This window comes from Mustela lutreola, chromosome X (genome assembly GCF_030435805.1).
Source record: "Mustela lutreola isolate mMusLut2 chromosome X, mMusLut2.pri, whole genome shotgun sequence".
Lineage (NCBI taxonomy): Eukaryota > Metazoa > Chordata > Mammalia > Carnivora > Mustelidae > Mustela > Mustela lutreola.
In genome coordinates, this window is record NC_081308.1 from 118026879 (window position 1) to 118046536 (window position 19658).

Sequence of the window (19658 nt, forward strand, 5' to 3'; positions counted from 1 at the left end):
TATTCTCCATGGTACTCCGTATGAGATGGGGGCATAGTGAGTATTTAATGAATACTGTAGCCTTGTCTTAAATCTCAATTTACCTGCAAAGAGCTCACTTTTTTTAAATACTAGAACAAACGACAACGAAAAGCACCCTATAGTTTTAAAAGTAATTAAATGATTAAGAAATACCTTTTGCTTAATTAAAAAAAAAAAAAAACCTTCCAAAAAAAAAAGAAACTACGATCATCAAATTAGGGCTCACTTCCGAGACGAGCAAATCGAAGCTCTCTGGGCAGGCTTGCATTTTCCCACGAAGGGCAGATATAAGGTCGCTAGTTCTGCATCCAGTTACGCCTGTTCTCCAAACGCCAGAAAGATGTACTGCCACGCGTTCTAGAAACATCTGTTATCTGGTTTTGAGCTAGAAGGAAGGGAGGGAAGAATTTCATGAGATTAATGATTGGGAGACTTTCCAAACCACTTAGAGCAGCCACTGTCCAGAAGATAGCCAATTTCGCTACAATAAGCAAGAAATAAAAACTTTGTAAGCCAAAGTGTGGCTCTGGTATCACTATAGAAACTGGTTGAAGAGATGAAGATCTAATTCTGCGGGACCTTTCGCCACAATGAAGGAGGCAATGAGTTTTAACCGAACTTAATACTTGATTAAAAGGACCTGAAGTATGTTTTCAGAAACATTTCAAATGAAGGGGTGGCGAACAATGGATTTTGCAATAAATTGTGTCAATTAGACATTTGAAGGGGGGAAAATCTGGATTCATAACCACACTTTTGACCCCGGAATAAATTCCAGTTCAAAGTCTTAAATGGAAAGGGTAGAACCACTGAAGTACTAGAGGAAAATTGGGTAGGTGTTTTTATCATCCGGGCATGAAGAATTCCATCCATTCCTTTATTCACTTAGCAAATCCTTATCCAAACACAGTGTCTGTTCTGTGCTGGCACAGAAATAAGTGCTGGGAATACCTCCGTAAATGAAAGAAGAGCGCCTGCTGACCCGGAGCTAACATTTTGCCGGTGGGGGGTGGGGGGAGACAGTAAACAATCCAAATCAATCAATCAATCAGTATGTTTGAAATTGAAAAGTGGTGTGCAAGAAATAAAGGAGGGGGGTGTCTGGAGTATGGAAAGGAAAGGGGCAACATTGAAGGGGTAGATAAGAATTGGCTTCACTAAGGTGACATTTTTTAAAGATTTTATCTATTTATTTATTTGATAGAGAGACAGAGAGCGAGCACAAGCAGGGGGAGCGGCAGGCAGAGGGAGAGGGAGAAGCAGGCTCCCCAGGGAGCGGGGAGCCCAATGTGGGACTCGATCCCAAGACCCCGGGATCATGATTCCAAGCTGAAGGTGCACGCCCAACTGACTTGAGTCACCCAGGCGGCCCACTAAGGTGACATTTGAAGCAGAGATAAGAGAGGGAGTAAACTGTGTGGATATTTGGGAAGAAAGTTCGCCAGAAAGACGAAGCCTACCCGCCATGTTCTAAGAACAGCAAAGAAGCTAGTATTGCTGAAACCGAGTCCAGGAGCATGAGAGGATTCTGAGTAGCAGAGGGGCCAGAGCCTGTAGATGTTTGTAGACAGTGGTGAAGTCTTTACCTTTGTTAGGAAAAGTAATTATCCTTCTAGCCTTCTAAATTCTCAGCTGAGGATATACTCCCTCACCCCATAAAAAAAGACAGATGAACAGGAGGAAAAACAAGTTTAATAGCATGTGTCCCTACCTGCATGGAATAGACCCAGGAAATCTGAGCATCTCTCTGAAATGGCCCTAGCCATCATCTTAATTAGCATCTTCAGCTAACAACAAAAGAAAAACATTGGGGATGGGGGTGTACCTTATGGGAGGGCAGCAGACAATGAACAAGAAACAAGGGTAAGGTTGTTATGCAAGTTTAAGTCATTACCTTCTCCATTGGTAAGAGTTTCTAGAGGTTTAGAGTCATCCTCTTCCTGGTCCACAAAGGGAGACACCCTAACGACTGGAGATTCCCTTGTAAATGTTAATGTGTCTTCTGAAAAGGCAACTTCTACTTGGGTGTTTAGGGCTTCTCCTGAGTTTGCAGTTCTTAAAAAATAATCCCTTGCAAATAACCCTTTTGCCAAAGAGGCTTATTTGCGGGTGGCAAATTCTGCCCCCTCCCCTTGTACTGGGATTGAAATCGAGAGCCACTGGCAATCGGGGAGCAGAGGAGTGACTTACCTGTCTTACCTCCTAACAGTCTCACATTGGCTGCTCTTTCCAGGATGCACTGTAGGGAGCGAGGGTGAAAGCAGGGAGACCCATGAGAAGACTATCGGAATAGGGTTTGGGATAGAGGAGACGGTAGTGGAGGCGGTGAGAAGTTATTATATTCTGGATATATTTTGAAGGCTGAAGCCAAAAGACTTTCTGACACAAAATCCAGATGGCATGAGTGAAAAGACTGATTCATCTGACTGTAAGAGCATTCATTCATCCTCAAATGTCTTTGAAGGGCTCCTTCTTTATAAGAGGTTTTTAAATTGGAGTTTCTTAAGACTTGTTGCTAGACCCTCTCGCCTTTTCATTCTGGTCTCACTTCTTAGGTTATCGAATACGTTACCAGAGTGTCCACTGCAATAAATACCCTTATGTTTCCCCGGATTTGTATTTCCATGCCAGATCTCTTCCTTGAGCTCCTCGACCTGCATATCCAACCTCCTGTCACACATTACCCCTCAGCTGCCTCAAGTTTATTAATTCATTCCCTGACTGGTTATTGATCAGCTACCTACTACTGGGCATTAGTCACCAAGATTGGGACCTGTATTGTTGGGGAGGAAAAATTTCCTCTGTTCTTCAAGGTTTTTCAGGCTGGTCCAAGAATTAAATTGACATGAGAGAGATTAACAGGAGAAAATCGAGTTTAATTATGTACCTACAGGGAATCCACACTCACGCACGCGCGCGCACACTCACACACACACACCCCACATGAGAGATTCCAAAGACAGTCAGGAAAAGTGAAGTAGGTATGTCATTCTAGATTAAGGAGAAGGCAGTAGTGGTCTGGGGCTCCAAAGGGAAGGCAGGCAGTTCGCAGGAAGATGAGAAAAAGCAAATATTTGGTAAACAAATGTTTGCCTGGCTATTCAGAAACAGTGGGACAGAGAATTCTAACAGACTTCACAAAGTTATTCCCTGTCTACACCTAGTTTCTATTAAGCTACAGTTTCCTATGCTGATACCTCCTTGCCTGGAGCAGGTCCTTGATCTAGATTCTTTTAGGCAGTTAAGAGGCAAAAACAAAAACTTCCTGAGTCCTCTGTTTTTTCCAAAATAATCAGCCTGGGTGGCCTAGCCCGCTCAGTTGTCAGAACATGCAACTCTTGATCTCAGAGTCGTGAGCTCAAGCCCCACACCAGGCAAATTTTTTTTACTTAAAAAAAAATTAAAATCACCAGCCAAAAGTAACCCACATTTCACAGAGACACACTTTGGGGTGGCATGTTTTGCTCCCCTGCAATATACAATAGTGAATAAAATGGACTTTCTCTCTGCCCTCATGAAACTTAGGTTTTAGTTGGGGTGTGTATGTGGGAGAGGGAGAGAGAAAGAGCGAGCACACGAGAGAGAGAAAACAGATGAGAAAATTTAAAAAGTGAAAATCGCTATGAATAACACAAGTTGCTGAGATACAGAACTTTCTTTTAAAGTATGTGTGTGCAAGGGGAGGAAACCTACTTACAATAGCCAGGGAAGATCTCTCTGAGGAAGTGACACGGAAGCTAAGAGTTCTCAATGACAGGAAGAAACCACCCATAGGAAGAGCATTCTAGATAGTAGCCACAGCACGTGCAAAGGCCCTGCTGAGGAAAAGAATTTGATGTGTTTGAAGAACTTACATGAAGCCACTTTGACACATGGGGGAGTAAAGAAAACAGTGGCAAGTGGTGTCATTGGAAGACTGGGGAAGTGTCAGAGCATCCAGAACCTTCCAAGTCCTGCCTGAGATCTGGGGGGTTTCTGCTAAGAGCAATAAGAAGCTTTTATCCAGGAGAAAAACTTGAGCTGGTTTGTATTTTTGAAAGATCACTCTAGCAGCTGAGAAGAGAATGAGTGATAAAGGGGGCAGGCACAGAAGCCAGAAAACCACTTATGAGTTTAAGGCAGTATTCAGAGCAGGAGAGGATGCCGCTTACGCTAGGGTAGTGGTTGTGGAGATAGAGAAACATGGGTAGATTAGAAATCTGGTTATGAAGTGGAAACAATGCAGAATAGTGTGAAGGCCGAGAAAAATTAAGGCCATCCCACCTCAGGTTTAGCCTTAGCATAAGTACAGCCATCTTAGCTCTGGCAGCCATCTCAGATCCCTGTACCCAAGGGCTGAACTTTCCCCTACTTTATTTTAGTTCTAAGGACCCCCACCTTGCTTTAGTAACAAGAACCCCCACCCTGCTTTGGTTCCAGAAACCCCCACCCTTCTTTAATAACAGGAACCCATAAATACCCCTGCCTTAACTAAGCTCGGGGTCCAAGTCCCTACTCTGCTGTGTTGGGTATACTTGGGCCCAAGCTTAAGCTTGTTGAATAAACCCTCGTGTGATTGCATCGGTGTTGGCTCCTTGGTGGTCTCTCGGATGTGAAAACTCGGGTACAACAATAGCCTGCCTAAAGACTAGGCAGGTGCTGAAATGCCCAGTTTGAAGCCAGGCTTTGCCACTTCCAAGCTGTATGAATTAGAGCAAATTACTAATTTCTCTGCATTTTGGTGTCCTCATTTACAAAATGAAGATTATAATAATACTTACAGGAAGGGTCAGTATTAAATGAATTTAATACATGCAACACATTTATAACATCGTCTAGAGAAGAGTAAGCTCTATACCAAGGGTTAACTATTGAGCTTGTGGCACATTGGCTATGGGGAGGGAGGGAGGAATCCCCAGTGAGGCCAGGATTCTGGCATGAGCTACTGGATGTCTTTTTGAGACACTAAGGTGACAAAAACCTCACTCTTGGGTGAAACCCAAAATTTAATTTCTCCATATCTACTGGAAAAATTGACACAGTCGGGCAGATGAGGAATTTTACTACATATCTTTAGTCAATTAACTGTCCTACCTACTGCAATCATTTTGTAGAAATTTCTCCACTCTTCTCTAACCTTCTACCCCCAGCATCACTTCCCTCCCACCCCCCAACTTAACAATATTTGACCTCAATTCTTTTTTTCAAGATTTTATTTATTTATTTGTCAGAGAGAGAGAGAGAGCGAGCGCGCACGCGAGCGAGCACATACGCAGGGGGAGTGGCAGGCCGAGGGAGAGGGAGACGCAGGCTGCTCACTGAACAAGGAGCCCGATTCGGGACTCGATCCTAGGACCCTGGGATCATGACCTGAGCCAACGGCAGACACTTAACCAACTGAGCCACCCAGGCGTCCCCTCAATTCTTTTTTTTTTTTTTTAATTTATTTTGAAGTTGTATTTATTTGAGAGCGAGGGAGCTCACGAGTGGGGGGAGGGGCAGAGGGAGAGAATCCCAAGGAGACTCCCTGCGCAAGCAGGAAGCCTTGTGGGGCTTCACCCCACAACATGAGATCATTGAAAGGCCTGGACAAACTTTACTTCATCCGAAAGTTGTTTGCGCCGGAAAGTGTTCTCAACCGGCTACTTCTGCTTCTGTAAAAGTGCTTGCTCACCGCGCGGGCTAACTGGCGACTTTCGCTTCTGTTTGAATGCTTGCTTGACGGCGTGCGCGCGCTCCCAACACCAATCAACCAACACCAGGTATGACTTTTTTTTAAAAAAAGATTTTATGTATTTATGGGGGGGGGGGAGAGCGAGCACAGGCAGACAGAGTGGCAGCAGAGGCAGAGGGAGAAGCAGGCCCCCTGCTGAGCAAGGAGCCCGATGTGGGACTCGATCCCAGGACGCTGGGATCATGACCCGAGGCGAAGGCAGCTGCTTAACCAACTGAGCCACCCAGGCGTCCCCAGGTATGATTTTTTAAATTTGTTTGTACCCCACCCAAAACTTGTCTGTACCTGCTTATAAAAACCCTGCACTGACTCTGCATGACACCTCAGCGTCACCGGCAACAAGGGCGCAGAGGTCCGGGTTCGAACTCGCAATAAACGACCCTGGCTGTTTGGCTTTAACTCGTGTCTCTGGTCGTCTGTACAACGCGCTCGGCATTACAATCATGACAGAGAGGGTCGCTCAAGCGACTGAGCCATCCAGGTGCCCCAATATTTTCTTTTTAAACATCTTATTTATTTATTTGACAGACAGAGACCCCAAGTAGGCAGAGAGGCAGGCAGAGAGAGAGGAGGAAGCAGGCTCCCTGCTGAGCAGAGAGCCTGATGCGGGGCTTGATCCCAGGACCCTGAGATCATGACCTAAGCCGAAGGCAGAGGCTTTAACCCACTGAGCCACCCAGGCGCCCCCAGGCGCCCCAATATTTGACTTCAACTCTTATTTCATAGACATATAGAAGGCCGTGGATGGGTAATCTCTCATCTTCTGGTTACCAAACCATGCGGATCTCCATATCGCTACCCATCCTGCCTTCCTCCCCTCCTGCTGGTAGGACAGTGGCTCCCCCAGTGTAGTTAGCCTCCATCCCCAAACAGCAGCATGGACAGGGCCTGGGAACTTGTTAGAAATGCACATTTGCAGACTCTGCCTTGAGACCTACAGAATCCCAAACTCTGGTGGAAGAAGGGACAGCAATCTGTGCTTTGACAAGCTCTCCAGGAAACTCTGCTGCACAACCAAGTTGGGGAACCGATGTAATGGAAGATTAATGGCTCTTCTCATTTAAGGCCAGTTCTTCTACCTGTGTTTTGGACAGTGACCTCCCCTGCTTTCTTGGGAATTTTATGTCATTAATTCTTTTCTTGTATATATTCAACCACTGCTCAACTGAAACTTTCTCCAGCACATCAAAACATGCACAAGCCTTTCTCATGTAGAAAACCCCCTGCGGGAGCACCTGGGTGGCTCAGTTGGTTAAGCCTCTGCCTTTGGCTCAGGTCATGATCTCGGGATTCTGGGATCAAATCCCTCATCCGGTTCCCTGCTCAGTGGGGAATCTTCTTCTCCCTCTCCCTCTGTGATTTCTCTGACTCTCCCTCTCTCTTCAGGGTTGTGAGTTCAAAGCCCCAAAGTTGCGTGTAAAGCTTACCTACAAAAATAAATAAATAAATAAATAAATAAATAAATTTTTAAAAAAAGAAAAGAACCTCCCCCAACTCAGTCTTTTATCCCCTTCTGGCTACCACTTGCTAGTTTTCCTCCCCTCCACAACCAAACATCTCAAAAGAGTTGAGTAACGTGTGGGACAGTGGGTCATTAGTACTTTTTGTGAGACTCCCACTGCCGGTGGGAAGAAAACCTGGAACAGCCATCTGGGAGGGCAGTTTGGTAGTATCTGTGAAAATATCAGAAGGACAAGTGGTGTCTATGAAAACTTCAGTGAGCCCTCCTCTTCTTGTCGCCTTCCCTGCCCAGGCCAGTGTGTATAAAGCAGATTTGTGTGTGTGTGTGTGTGCAGGATTGTTAGCAACTAGGGACAAAAGTGGAAACAACTTCAGTAACTATCAGTAGAGGAATGTGGAATAAATACTGATGTTCTCCTAGTATGTGACATCCGTAGCACATCTGTTAAAACACTAAAGTACATTACTTTATACGTAATGTTATACTATATGGAAAATAGGTATATGTAAAATATGCCTCAGTATATGCATATGTGTATATGCATGTACATATGTAAAATTATACTATAGACAACACTACATGTTACTACATGGAAAAGGTCAGGAAATAATAATGGTTACCTCCAGAAGGTGAGAACTCCACAATTGATGGCAGTGGTCAGAGGACTTTAGTCTTCTCTGTAATGCTCTTTTTTTTCTTTTAAATAAAGGACAATTTGGGGGCAGCTGGGTGGCTCAGTGGGTTAAGCCGCTGCCTTCGGCTCAGGTCATGGTCTCAGGGTCCTGGGATCCAGTCCCGCATCAGGCTCTCTGCTCCGCAGGGAGCCTGCTTCCTCCTCTCTCTCTCTGCCTGCCTCTATGCCTACTTGTGATCTCTCTCTGTCAAATAAATAAATAAATAATCTTTAAAATAAATAAATAAAGGACAATTTAAGGAAAGGAGATTTAATATTCTTTTTTAAAAAAGGATTCGTTTATTGGGGCGCCTGGGTGGCTCAGTGGGTTAAGCCGCTGCCTTCGGCTCAGGTCATGATCTCAGGGTCCTGGGATCGAGCCCCGCATCGGGCTCTCTGCTCAGCGGGGAGCCTGCTTCCTCCTCTTTCTCGAAGCCTGCCTCTCTGCCTGTTTGTGAGCTCTCTGTGTCAAATGAATGGATAAAATCTTTAAAAAAAAAAAAAGGGTTCGTTTATTTATTTGAGAGAGAGAGAGAGAGAGAGAGAGCAAGCTACAGAGAGCACAAACCAGGGGAGAGGGAGAAGCAGACCCCCTGCTGAGCAGGGAGCTGGATGCAGGACTCCATCCCAGGACCCTGAGTTCATGACCAGAGCCTAAGGCAGACACTTAATCAACTGAGTCACCCAGGCGCCCCTGAACGTTCTAATTTTTATAAAGGAGAAACATATTTCTATATTACTTATGCAATTAAAAGTTAATCAAATAAAAGAACGTTGTCTATACCAACTACCTTCATTTCTTTTGTTTAAAAGAGTTTATTTCTTTACTTGACAGAGAACACAAGTAGGCAGAGAGTCAGGTAGACAGCAGGGGGAACAGGCTCCCTGCCGAGCAGAGAGCCGGACTCTCAAGCCCAGGACCCAGGGACCCTGGGACCATGACCGGACCTGAAGGCAGAGGCTTTAACCACTGGGCCACCCAGGCGCCCCTAACTACCTTCATTTCATCACCTGTTACTCAATGCTCAATCTGTTCCAATCTGGCTTTTCTCCTGATAATTTTCCCTCAGATAGTTCTCTCTCATGTCACCAACAACATGTGTCACCAAATCAGATAGATTAAATGTCTGCTATTTTACTTGCTTTTTTTGTTTTGTTTTGTTGTTTTTTGGTTCTTGAGCACTTTCTCCTTGAAGGGCTGTCTTCCTTTGGCTTTCAAGCCCTTTTAGATCGAACATCACATAGTTCTGGTTTTCCACCTACCTCTCCACCTGCTTCTTCTCTAGCAACTGTAGTTTATCGCGTTCTACTAGACTACAAACTGTTGACATTTTTCAAAGATTGGCCCTAGACCCTCCTCTGCTCTCTTCCTGTACTCATCTTGTATGTAATTTCTTCTATCATAAGCCATCAATTCCCAAATTTATGTCTCCTTTCCAGAGCTATATATTCATGCTTGAAATCTCCATTTGTGAAATCTTGCCATTTGCAACAACAAAGGTGGAACTAGAGGGTATTATGCTGAGGGAAATAAGTCAATCAGAGAAAGACAATCATCCTATGATCTCACTGATAGGTGGAATTTAAGAAACAAAACAGACGAACATGGGGAAGGAAAGGAAAAATAAAGTAAGATAAAAAACAGAGAAGGAGACAAACCATAGGAGACTTTTAACTCTAGAGAACAGACAGGGATGCTGGAGGGGTGGGGGTGGGGGAAGGGGTCACTGGGGGATGGGAATAAGGAAGATATGTGATGTGATGAGCTGGGTGTTAGAGGCAACTGACGACTCACTAAATTCTACCCCTGAAACGAGCAATACAATATATGTTGACTAAATTGAATTTAAATGAAAAAAATTAATCTCCATCTGTAACTCTCAGGGTCTCCTCAGGTTTAACAGTTCCAAAAACCCCTCCTGATCTCTCTCTCTCTCTCTGTCACCCTAAACCTAGTCCTCTCCCAATGCCATGGCTTCACCACCCAGCCACTTGTGCAAATCAGCAGCCTGTGAATCAGCATGACCCTTCCCTCTGCCTCAGCCCGCAGTATCACCCATCCATCACCAAATCCTATCAGTTTTAACTCCTAAATATCTCATTATGTCCACAGTTAACACTAGGTTAATGCTCTAGTCAAGAGGTTCTCAAAGGTTGGTTCGAGAACTCTGGAAGGATCCAGAGACACATCCAGTGTGTTCCCAAGATGAAAAATTGCATAATAATTCCGAATATGCGGTAGTCCTGAGGCTGTGTGACCTGTGATATCACCACAAATTGAATGCAGAAGCAAGTAGGAGAATCTGGCTATCTTCTATGAAGCCAGACATTAAGGAGATGGGCCAAAATGAAAAACAATACCACCCTTCTCACTGCTCCCTTTTGTTTTAGAGAATATAAGGTTTTTTCTAGAACCACCTGACAATAGAACAATCCTAATATTTGTATGAAACCATTAGAGACCCAGAATAGCAATCTTTTTTTAAAAACATATACTGCCTGCAGAATAATTTTTTTAAGGTTTTATTTATTAGTTTGAGAGAGCACAAGCAGGGGGAGCTGCAGAGAGAGAGGGAGATAGAGGCTCCCTGCTAAGCAAGGGCTCCATCCCAGAACCTGAGATCATGACCTGAGCTGAAGGCAGATGCTTAATCAACTGAGCCACCCAGGTGCCCCCGTAGCCAAAGCAATCTTGAGAAAGAACAAAACTTGTGGCCTCATGCTCCCTGATTTCAAACTATACTACAGAGCTGCAGTAATCAAAACAGTATAGTAGTGGCATAAAAAAACAGACACTTAGATCAAGGGAACAAAATAGCCCAGAAATGAACCCAAATATATGTGGTCAATTAATTTATGACAAGGGAGCCAAGAACATAGAATGAGAAAAAGACACTGTTTTCAGTAAATGGTGTTGGGAAAACTGAACAGCCATATACAAAAGACAGAGAGCAAGGAGCCTGCTTCTCCCTCTGCCTCTGCCTGCCTCTCTGCCTGTGCTCGCTCACTCTCTCTCCCTCTGTCTCTGACAAATAAATAAAAAAAATCTTAAAAAAAAAATAAATAAAATAAAAATCCTTTGCTAGCGTGCCAGGGTGGCTCATTTGGTGAAGTGTCTGCCTTTGGCTCAAGTCACGATCCCAGGGTTCTGGGATGGAACCCAGCATTGGGCTCCCTGCTTGGCAGGGAGCCTGCTTTTCCCTCTCCCTCCCACTCCCGTGCTCTCTTGCTCTCTCCCTCTCTCTCAAGTAAATAAATAAAATCTTTAAAATAAATTTTAAAAATAATTCTTTACTGCACAAATCAGTGTAATGTGGGGGGCCTAGACTGGATCCTGGCACAGAAAAAGGACACTAGTGAGAATACTGATGAAAGCCAAATAGAGTCTTAGTTTGCTTAATACCATTGAACGGATGTTTATTTCTTCCTTTGATCATTGTACCACAGTTACGTAAGATGTTCACATTAAGTGAAGCTCAGAGAAGGGTATATGAGACCTCTGTGTACTATTTTGGCAACACTTCTGTAAATCTAGAATTATCTAAAGTAAAAAACTGAAAAACTCTCCTACTGGCTCTCCATTGCCCTGGAGCAAGGAGCCCGATGTGGGACTCGATCCTAGGACCCTGGGATCATGACCTGAGCCGAAGGCAGCTGCTTAACCAACTGAGCCACCCAGGCGTCCCTAGCAAAGGATTTTTAAATTTTAATTTTTTCTGGAGGCAATCTCTATAGTCAGTGTGGGGCTTGAACTCATGACCCTGAGACCAACAGTGGGATGCTCTACCAACTGAGCTGGCTAGTCCCCCCTGTGCAGAAAAGGATTTTAAGGGACGGTATGAGATGATGAGATTTACACTACCAGTATGAAAGAAACCTATCTAGGTTTGGGGGAAACTGGGAAGGAAAAGTGAGTTAAAGGCAGGAGGCCCCAGGGATAAGCTAGACCAGCCCTGTCAGCACACTATGAAAGGTATGATTTGGCCCCTGGAGTTGGCACCCTTGCCTACCGTGGCACATTAGTTCTTTTTTTATTTTTATTTTTTTTTGATGTCCCCATATGCTGATTTAGAAACATGGCTTAGGGGCGCCTGGGTGGCTCAGTGGGTTAAGCCGCTGCCTTCGGCTCAGGTCATGATCGCAGGGTCCTGGGATCGAGTCCCGCATCATCGGGCTCTCTGCTCAGCGGGGAGCCTGCTTCCTCCTCTCTCTCTCTCTCTGCCTGCCTCTCTGCCTATTTGTGATCTCTCTCTGTCAAATAAATAAATAAAATCTTTAAAAAAAAAAAAGAGGCTCCGTAGCTCAGGGGTTAGAGCACTGGTCTCGTAAAAAAAAAAAAGAAACATGGCTTAAATAGAGCATGATTTCACTGGACCACAGTATTCCTTTGTTCCACTCCTTAATTTGGGTATATATATGCCAGAGAGATCTGGAAAGAGGATGGGAACTGTCACATGGATATCTTTAACTCAAAATAGTTAGAATCCAGGGGAAAAAGGAACTATTAAAGACCTAGTCACTATATTCGTCCATTTTACGCGTTGTCTTTAGTGCAGGCCGAAGTACCCACTTTTATTTTTTTAAGATTTTATTTATTTATTTATTTATTTATTTATTTGACAGACAGAGAGAGAGAGATCACAAGAGAGACAGATGACGGGGAGGGGGGGAGGCGGGGAAGCAGGCTCCCTGCTGAGCGGAGACCCTGATCATGCGGCACGAGATCCCAGGACCCTGAGATCATGACCTGAGCGGAAGGCAGAGGCTTAACCCACTGAGCCACCCAGGCGCCCCTGAAGTACCCACTTCTGTGAAGTGCCATTCTTTGTGTTTCTCTCCTCTCCCAAAGTCGTTTGAGTGACGTTGTGTATCACGAATTTCATGGTTGAATCTGTCTGTGCACCCATGCCCAAGAGAGCTCCCAACTTCAGGTTCATATGCTTCACTGAAGCTTTTACTTGCATGTTTCATAGCTGATGTTGCTGTCGAATTTCCAGCTCCATAAAATGAGTGTATTTCTTTTTTATTACCACTTGGTCCTTCCTTCTATTATTTTTAATAAGATGTTGTGTATTTATTTGAGAGAGAGACAGAAAGACAGAGAGAGCACCAGCAGGGGTGAGGGGTAGGGGAAGAGGGAGAAGCAGACTCCCCACTGAGCAGGGGCTTGATTTCCAGACTGTGAGATCATGACCTGAGCCAAAGGCAGAAGCTTAACCATCTGAGCCACCCAGGCGCCCCTGGCACTTCCTCTTAATTCCATTATATTTCAGAACTAAATTAGATATCAGGGGATCTGCTTCCTTCCTTTGACTTGGTCCTCTATTACAGTGTGAACTTGGACAAGCAAATTAGCTACCCGTGGCCTCAGTTATCTCACATAAAATGACTACCCTGTCTACCGGGGGCATAACGTCAAAGATGGATGGGCAAGAGCTATGCAGATTCTACTGCTGTAAAAAAAAAAAAAGTGGGATTATCCTGGTTATCTAAATTTACTCCCATTGATTGCATCCTCTTTTGACTTCTAAATGAAGTAAAATATATACAAATTCCCAGAGACAGTGTAAGTTACATGGTATTCACTCTTCCATCTTTTCATTTATTCTGAATCAATGCATTGTGCTTGTTGGTGGCAAAATTTGACACCCACAAGTGAGTCTCTTGCCATATGGATTATTTTAGTCTGATTCTTTTTTTTTCTTTTCTAAAATTTTTCCTAAGTTTTATTTATTTATTTATTTATTTAAAGATTTTATTTATTTGACGGAGAGAGAGGAATCACAAGTAGGCAGAGAGGCAGGCAGAGAGAGAGGAGGAAGCAGGCTCCCTGCTGAGCAGAGAGCCCGATGCGGGGCTCGATCCCAGGACACTGGGATCATGACCTGAGCCGAAGGCAGAGGCTTTAACCCACTGAGCCACCCAGGCGCCCCTAGTTTTATTTATTTTAATAATCTCTGTGCTCAACATGGGACTTGAACTCACTGAGCCTGAGATCAAGAGTCCGACTGAGCCAGCCAGGCCTCCCTAGGCTGATTATTATTTTTTTTTCCCCTAAGCTGATTATTAAGAAATAGAAGACTAGGGAAATGTTTCTTTTCTTCTTCTTCTTTTTTTTTTTTAAAGATATTTATTTATTTGACAGACAGAGATCACAAGTAGGCAGAGAGGCAGGCAGAGAGAGAGAGAGAGAGGAGGAAGCAGGCTCCCTGCTGAGCCGAGAACCCCATGTGGGGCTCGATCCCAGGACTGTGGGATCATGACCCAAGCTGAAGGCAGAGGCTTTAACCGACTGAGCCACCCAGGCGCCCCTGTTTCTTTTCTTCTTCTTCTTTTTTCCGGTTTATATATTTATTTAAGTAATCTCTACTCCAAATGTGGAGCTTGAACTCAGGACCCTGAGATCAAGAGTTGCAGACTCCTCCATCTGAGGCAGCCAGGAACCCTAGGAAGTTTTTCTTCTTTTATCTTCCCCTTAAGTGCCTAAGAGAATCTTGGGGTGCTTAGATGGCTCAGTCAGTTAAGCATCTGACTCTTTTTTTTTTTTTAAGATTTTATTTATTTTTATTTAAATTTTATTTTTTAAATAAACATATAATGTATTTTTATCCCCAGGGGTACAGGTCTGTGAATCGCCAGGTTTACACATTTTGCAGCACTCACCATAGCACATACCCTCCCCAATGTCCATAACCCCAACCCCCTCTCCTGATCCCCCCTCCCCCCTGCAACCCTCAGTTTGTTTTGTGAGATTAAGAGTCACTTATGGTTTGTCTCCCTCCCGATCCCATCTTGTTTCATTTATTCTTTTCCTAAGATTTTATTTATTTATTTGACAGACATAGATCACAAGTAGGCAGAGAGGCAGGCAGAGAGAGAGGGAGAGGCAGGCTCCCCGCTGAGTGGAGAACCCGATGTGGGGCTTAATCCCAGGACCTTGAGATCATGACCTGAGCCGAAGGCAGAGGCCCAATGCACTGAGCCATCCAGGCGCCCCAAGCATCTACCTCTTGATTTTGGCTCAGGTCATGGTCTCAGGAGCCTGAGATAGAGCCCTGGGTGTTGGGCTCTGCATCTAGGCATGGAGCCTGCTTAAGATTCTCCCTCTCCCTGTGTACCCCCCCTCACCCCCAAAGAATCCAGACAGAGGTCCTGTTCTAGAAAGGGAGCTATAGTGACAGACAACTATAGTATAGCATAATTTAGGTGTGGTAGACAGATGGGAACTTACCAAAGTCGGTTAAAATTTTTTTCTGTGTCCCATTGTTTCTGTACAGCCTGGCAAACATATGTTCACAAAATATTTGCTCTTTCCCAATTCCTTGTGAATTGTCTGCCTTCCTTTTGAAGCCTCAGACCCCTACTCCCTTCTCCTTAGTCCAGAATAGCACAAACATCATTTTCTCCTGTTTTTGAAATCTCTTGGTTTTTTTTTTTTGGTGGATTCCCTATATGTACGTAATTAAATTAGATTTTTCTCCTGTTAATCTGTCTTATGTCCGTGTAATTCCTAGACCAATCAAAAGAACCTTGAAGGGTAGAGACAAAGTTTTCTTCTTCCACGTGCTCTTACCAAGTGCCTGGGTCTGTGCTAGGAACATGAAGACAAAAAAAGGATCCTGTGCTTAAGGAGCTTACTCTCAGCAGAGCGTGAGAGAAAAGTAAGCAAATAAAATGAAAAATGTATTCTTCACTCTCCACTAAAATACTCCTAATGGCACAGAAGGGAAAACCCATGTCTCCCTGGAGTTTGGGGCATAGCCTACATTAAGAAATTAATTTCTTTGAATTTTATCTTTTTTTTTTTGAATTTTATCTTTTTTTTAAGTTTTAATTTTAATTCCAATTAGTTAACAGAGTGTAATATGAGTTGCAGGTGTACAATATAGTGATTCAACACTTCCATACACCACCAGGTGCTCATCACAAGTGGCCTCCTTAAACCCTAGCACCTGTTTCCCCCCAACCACGACTTACCTTCTTATAACCATCAGTTTGTTCTCTATAGTTAAGTCTCTGTCTCTTGGTTTGCCTCTCTCTCTTGAATTTTATCTTTTACCTTTTAATTTTTAAAAAAATATTTTATTTATTTATTTGACAGAGATCACAAGTAGGCAGAGGGGCAGGCAGAGAGAGAAGGAAGCAGGCTCCTTGCTGAGCAGAGAGCCTGCACAGCTCCATCCCAGGACCCTGGGATCATGACCCAACCTGAAGGCATAGAGGCTTTAACCCACTGAGCCACCCAGGTGCCCCTATCTTTTAATAAAAAAAAAAAAAAAAACTTATTTACTTGAGAGAGAGTGCAGGAGTAAGAGAGCACAAGCAGGGGGAGCAGCAGAGGGAGAGCGAGAAACAGACTCCCCATCAATCAGGGAGCCCAATGTGGGGTTCTATCTCGTGACCCTCAGATCATCACCTGAACCAAAGGCAGCTGCCCAACCAACTGAGCCATCCAGGTGCCCCTTGAATTTTATCTTTTAACCCACTGAGCCACCCAGGTGCCCCTGAATTTTATCTTTTAAAAGCCTTGCAAATTTTGCATTCTATACCAAAACACACCCCTATTTGTTTTGTTGTTGCCTTTTTTCTTTTTACAAATCATCCAACCAAGTGGGGTTTATTCTGGAAATACATTACTGATTCAACATTTAAATGTCAATGTAATGCATCATATTAATAGTCTTACTAAGAAACACTGCCAAAAAATTGAATAAAATTCAATATTGCATCATGGTAAAAATTTCCAACAAACTAGGAAGAGAAAAGAACTTCCTTAACTTGATAAAGAACAAGTATAAAACGCCTGTAGCTGGGAGGGGGGGGGTACCTGTGTGGCTCAGTCGGTTAAGCATCTGTCATCTGTTCATGTCATGATCCAAGAGTCCTGGGATTGAGCCCCTATGCAGGCTCCTTGCTCAGTGGGGAGCCTGCCTCTCCCCCTCTCTCTGCCTGCCGCTCCCCCTGCTTGTATGCTTGTGCTCTCTGTCAAATAAATAAATAAAATCTTAAAAAAAAAAAGCCTATTGGGGCACCTGGGTGGCTCAGTGGGTTAAGCCGCTGCCTTTGGTTCAGGTCATGATCTCCGGGTCCTGGGATCGAGTCCCGCATCGGGCTCTCTGCTTGGCAGGGAGCCTGCTTCCTCCTCTCTCTCTCTCTGCCAGCCTCTCTGCCTACTTGTGATCTCTCTCTGTCAAAAAAAAAAAAATTAAAAAAAAAAGCCTATAGCTGTATCATACTGCTTTCCCCTTGGGATGGAGAACAGGTAAGGATGTCTGCTCACACTTCTATTCAATATCCTATTGGAAACCCTATTTAGTGAACAAGGGGAGAACAAGAAATGAGAGGCATAGGAACTGGAAAGGAATAAATAAAGCTGTGTCTAGTTACAGGTGGCCCTCGGGCTTCACTCTGGAAGAGGTCTTCAAATTGGCGCATGGGGGAGGAGGAGCCTTGGTGCAGAGCAAAGCCAGGCCTGCCTAGTGAATGGCTTCCTGGAGCACAGGCAGCACAGAGAATCCACCAGAACGAGCCCCCCCCCCCTTTCAGGTGGATAGAGCTGGTGACAATCACACAGTGGGGACACCGGGAGGGCTGTGTCTTATTGCTGAGAATGGGGACGTAGCCCTCGGTGATGCTTTACGTCTTGAGTTTAACAGACACATCACGGCAGCTTTTATGGAAGACGTCAAAGCCCCAGTTTGAACGGTAGATGAGGACGGGGCCGGGGCCAAAAGGCTCGCAAACAGGCTGACGGCTGCTCTTTCCAGCTCGTCGGTCTCCGGAAGGGCTGGGGCCGGTCTCCTGTAGGCGACTTGGGTGACACACCAGCCCCGGGTAGCCTCGTCGAGCATGTTCCCCGCACTCGGTGGGCCGCCCTGGCTGGGTCAGTAGGACACCCTGTCCCCGCTGCAGTCCTGGCCCGCGGGGCCCTAGCTCAGCCGCTAGACGTCCCGGCCCAGGCCTCAAAGGCTGGCCGAGCATCCCGTTTATTTTAACACGTACAATTTTTCAGCCAAAGACTGACCAGAGAAGGGTGGTAACATAGTGGCAAAACGCAAGAGTTTTATTCAAGCTCTGGTTGCTTCGATTCGTGAAGGCTCTACTGCTCTTTCCTGTTCCTCCTCACAAAAGTGGTGCCCCTTCTGATCACCTTATCCCCTTCTCCAAATCTTTACAAGGGCCTCTCCAGTCCGCGTGGTCAAGTTCGTTCTCCCTGCCCTCGCAACGCTCAGAATTCTGATCATTGGTACATTTTCTCCTGCCACTTTTCCTGCCTCTCTGATCCAGGAGTTAAGTCACTAAATTCTACAGGCCTCTGCTAACCGCCGGTTCGCTGCCTTTGTTCCGCCTGGAATTGCAGGCTGCCAATCAACAGAGGATGCAGACCTCTCAGAGCGAGGGAACTTGGACAGAATGGCGAGGTGCACTGGTCTCAGCGTACACAAGTGACCTCTTGTTCTCCAAAGCTCTTGACAGACAAGAAGGAAAAATGACCAGCTCTTCTGCTGTCTTTGTTGTATGATGCCTACACTACTGTCTAGGTCCAAATACAAGCACTTTGCATTATAGGACAGCACAAGGAGCAGAAGGTGAGGGCTACAAGGATTCCTACAGAGGTCGAAAAATAAGATCCCTGGAGCTAAGCGAGGGAGAACTTTCTTTCAAAGACTGAGAGCAACACTTCCCTCTCCCTCCCTCTTGTTTCATCTTTGCCCCTGCCACCCTCCTCCCCCAGACAGGAGCTGTCCAACAGAAATGGAATGTCAGTGAACTTGTGGAATCACTATGTTGTACACCTGAAATTGATGTGATATTGTGTGTCGACAATACGCCAAAGAACATATTTAGGATAAGTTCACCTGACAGTCTCTAGGATGTGATTATTATGGTTTTCTTTTCTTTCTTTCTTTTTGTGCTTTTTTTTTCCTTAAGGTGATTTTAAAGGTTTTTCAGATTACCATTGAATCACAATATAATAAACGTATTCTACTTAAGTCATCAATATAAAATAAAAGTTGTCTCTCCCAGGTAGGAATGATGCCAGAATTTATTACACATTGAGCAATCCATGTATCATCACAGACAACATAAAAATATCGAATAGCTGAACTGGTTAATTTGTATCAGTGCATGGCTTTGTTTTGCTGTATTATTTCCGCAGAATTTATTTATATTAAGAGTGCTTTAATGAATAAAAAAAGAAATATAACATGAGCAACATGTCATTTTAAATGTTTTAGCAGCCACAATTTATTTTTTTTAAATTTATTTTAAAGTAGATTCCATGCCCAACATGGGATTTGAACTCATGAACTCTGAGATCAAGAGGCCCATTCTCTATGGACTGAGCCAGCCAGGAGCCCCTAGCAATCATACTTTAGAAAGAAATAGGTGAGGGATGCCTGGGTGGCTCAGTGGGTTAAGCCTTTACCTTCTGCTCAGGTCATGATCTCAGGGTCATGGGATTGAGCCCCACTTTGGGATTACCCCCCACCCTGCCTGTCTCTCTACCTACTTGTGATCTTTGTGAAAAACAAAACAAAACACAGGTGAAATTAATTTTAATAATATTTTATTCAATGCAACTGACCCAAAATATTATTGTTTTGACATGCAATCAATATAAAAACGCAGAGGTTTGCATTCCTTTTTCCAAGCAGTCCCTGATACTGGGTGTGCACTTGGCCCTATGGAACATCAATTTTGCACTGGCTGCATTTCAAGCGCCTAACACCCACCATACTGGACAGCTTGGCCCCGTAATTTCCCCTCTTCCCCATTCTTGTCCC

The 19658-nt window shown here is 44.5% G+C and overlaps 1 long non-coding RNA gene across 1 annotated transcript; it reads left to right on the forward strand.

The window, feature by feature from the left end:
- The first annotated feature begins 5778 nt into the window (after positions 1–5778).
- On the forward strand, positions 5779–19083 carry LOC131822005 (uncharacterized). Its single transcript, XR_009350050.1, has 2 exons — positions 5779–5971; positions 18048–19083. It is a non-coding gene; the product is annotated as an uncharacterized LOC131822005 (long non-coding RNA).
- Positions 19084–19658: the final 575 nt, after the last annotated feature.